Below are 3714 nucleotides of genomic sequence, written 5' to 3'. Positions count from 1 at the left end.
GCCGCTTACTCCCGTCGCGGCCGGTCGACCTCCTCCCCGGTGGTTGCCTCCCGCCAGAGTGCGCGGCTGGATGCTGCTCACCCTGAGGGCAGCCCGGCTCTGCCCATTCCTGAGCGGGCGGAGCTCCGCGCTGCCGCCCGTAACCTGGAGCCAGGTACGCCCTCCTGTTCCCCCCTCTGCTTCGTCTTGTTCCTTTTCTGCGCTTGAGTCTGTGCCGCTGGGCAACCTCGCCAAAGTGGCCTCCGACTCCGCGATCATTTTCCGTGGGGAAGCTGGCCCTCCTCTAGCCCAGATCGCGACCATCAGAGCTCGTGAGGTTCTCGATGGGAAACTCGCGGAGGCCCGTGCGGCCCTCCTCGTTCCTCCAGCCGCCTCTGCGGTTGGGGTGTCCCCCTCTCCGCCCGTGCTGATGGGGTTATGTACCTAGGGTAGGGTCATGGACCTGTTCCAAGTAACTTACCCTAGGACATCCCTAGAAGAGGTCGCCTTCCAGTCGACCAACGAGGATTCACTCGACTGGCCTGAAGGACTCGACCACGAAGACTCACTCGACCACCAGGAGGTCAAAAGGCACTCTGCACCGCAACGGCCTGTAATTAAGTAGACTTTATGATAGTAAAGGCACTTTATGTGGGGCGTTACCAGTAACGCCCCAGACTTAACTCACCTTAAACCCTCTCCTACGTGGGCTGGCTGGGGTCCTGGCGCACTCTATATAAGCCACCCCCCTCCACAGGCAGAAGGGTTCGGCACCTTGTAATCCATACATTCATAATCCACTCGACCGCCTCCGGGCTCCGAGACGTAGGGCTGTTACTTCTTCCGAGAAGGGCCTGAACTCGTACATCCTTTGTGCTTACAACCTCTCCATAGCTAGGACCTTGCCTCTCCATACCTACCCCCCACTCTACTGTCAGGCTTAGAACCACGACAGTTGGCGCCCACCATGGGGCAGGTGTTTTAGCGATTTTGTGGAGAAGTTGCGATTCTTCCGAGTACTTTCATCATGGTGTCTGCTGGAATTTTGGTCGAGGGTCAAGAGATCCGTCTCGGCGCTCTCGCCTTCATCGCCGACGACTCCGCATGGCTCCAGGAGGCTCCACTCGACGTAGATGCGCTCCCCGTCCGCGGTGCGACGCATTTTCGCGCATGTGTCCGCGACGTTCTGCTGCGGCAACCTTCGACCCAGTATCGGTCGGCTCCTCCATCTTCCACCCTCCCGGTCTCCCGCCAGCGCAAGCGCTCAGGCCGGTCGAGGCTTCAGCGATGGGTGAGTCACGCGGTGGCTCGCCAGTCGGCCACTACACAAGTTGCGGCAATCGAGCCCAACGAATCTCTCTACGGCTTGTTCGATCAGTCGACTGGCTCCGGAGAGACTGCATCCGAGTGCGGAAGCAGTGATCCAGCGACGGAAATCTTGATGGTCGACGGGCCCCACAGTCCTCCTGGCTTCGCCCGTGGTGGTGGAGCAGGCGACGGCGGCGACCCTGCACGAGGCTACGAAGAGTACCAGCCCGAGCCACTCGACTCTCTGCAAAGAGAAGAGCTTCGCCGCAGGAACGAGGATCCCCTGCGTATTCCCATCGCAGGAGAAACCCCCGAGGCTCGTGCCTTGGAGGAGGCGCGTCTGGCCAATTTGGCCGAGCGCACTCGACTGGAGAACCTTCAGCGAGCACTCGACGAGCGCGCGCGGCGACGAGTTCCCGACACCAGTCGACGTCAACTCTTCCCGCCGACTCAGGTATATCGAACCCCAATTCAGAATTTAGCAGCTGCGACCCGTATAGCAGAGTCCATTCAGCCTTCGCAGTCAGAGGCTGGCAGAGGTTTGCTGCAGATCAGGGATTTGCTCCGGGCAGCAGGAGATCAGAATTCAGCCGTGTCTCAGTCGCGCAACAGAATTCACAGTCGATCTGTCACTGTGAATACGGTTCAGTCGGCTCACAGCCCCAGATCGCCTCCGCGGCGCGAAGGGCGTGAGAATCGGCAAGATCAATATGGCGACAGACTCGACCGAGATGATAGGCGTCGAGTGCCCTATTCCCCTCCGAGGGGTGGGTCTTACGCTCCTCGGCAGCCAGATGATAGGCGTCAGTACAGTACAGGGCGTAGGGTTCCAGTTGACCCCAGAGAGCCAGGCTTCGACGCGCGATCCATTATCGTGCAAGGGTTGGTCGACCGGAACAGAGCCCATCGAGGCGCACTCGACAGAGATGTGCCCACGAGCAGTCGAGTACATGTTTCTGGTCCTGAATGTTTCAGCAGAGTTATCAGAGCCGCAGTTATCCCCCCCAATTTCAGGCTGGCAACAGGAGTCAGCAAGTTCACTGGTGAGTCTAAGCTTGAAACTTGGCTTGAAGACTACCGAGTGGCAGTTCAGATCGGTGGTGGGAACGACGAGGTGGCCATGAAGCATTTGCCCCTCATGTTGGAAGGTTCTGCCAGGGCATGGTTGACTCAATTGCCTCCTAGCAGCATTTACACTTGGGAAGATCTGTCCCGAGTGTTCGTCAGAACGTTCGAAGGGACTTGCAAGCGATCAGCGGGATTGACAGAGTTGCAAGTCTGCGTGCAGAAAACCAATGAGACTCTCAGAGAGTATATTCAGAGGTGGATCACTTTGCACCACACTGTGGAAAATGTCTCTGACCATCAGGCAGTATGCGCCTTCAAAGATGGTGTCAAGAACAAAGAACTGAGTCTGAAATTTGGTCGAACCGGTGACATGACCTTGAGTCGGATGATGGAGATTGCTACCAAGTACGCCAACGGCGAAGAAGAAGACCGACTCCGAAGCGGCAAGCACAAGCCGAGTCAGTCGGAAAAAGGAAACACCAGTCGGAAACAGAAGCGGAAGGCTGAACCGGCAGCTCCTGGAGAGGCTCTGGCCGTGACTCAAGGAAAGTTTAAGGGGAAACCAAAAGGATCCTGGAACGCCAAGAAGGTAAAGGATAAAGAAGGGAACGACGTGATGGATATGCCGTGTCATATTCACACGAAGAAAGATGAAGAGGGGAATATCATTTACCCAAAGCACACCACTCGCCAATGTCGACTCCTGATCCAGCAGTTTCAGGGAAAACAGTCTAAGGACAAGGAGAAGGAGCCGGACAAGGCGAAGACAAAGAGGACAGTGAGGGAGGATATCCGCATATCAACTCCACTCTGATGATCTTCGCAGATGTGGAAAGCAGAAGTCGACTGAAAGTGATTAACCGAGAGGTTAACATGGTTGCCCCAGCAAAGGCAAATTATCTGAAGTGGTCTCAAACACCCATCACATTCGACCAATCTGATCACCCGACTCATATTGCCACCCCTGGGAGGCAAGCTTTGGTGGTCGATCCAGTTGTCGAAGGCACTCGACTGACAAAGGTGCTGATGGACGGTGGGAGTGGGCTGAATCTGTTATATGCAGACACGTTGAAAGGTATGGGCATTCCGATGTCCCGGCTGAGCACTAGTAACATGAGCTTCCATGGAGTTATACCAGGGAAGAAGGCCGAGTCACTCGGCCAGATAGCTTTGGACGTAGTGTTTGGCGATTCAAAGCATTTTCGCAAAGAAAAGTTGACGTTTGAGGTCGTGGATTTTCAAAGTGCATATCATGCCATTTTGGGGAGACCAGCCTATGCACGGTTCATGGCTCGACCATGTTACGTGTACCTCAAATTGAAGATGCCCGGTCCCAAAGGTGTGATCACTGTCACCGGT

The sequence above is a fragment of the Triticum aestivum genome, chromosome 1B, assembly GCF_018294505.1.
Source record: "Triticum aestivum cultivar Chinese Spring chromosome 1B, IWGSC CS RefSeq v2.1, whole genome shotgun sequence".
NCBI classification, from domain to species: domain Eukaryota; kingdom Viridiplantae; phylum Streptophyta; class Magnoliopsida; order Poales; family Poaceae; genus Triticum; species Triticum aestivum.
Note: the sequence above shows the minus strand (reverse complement) of the source record.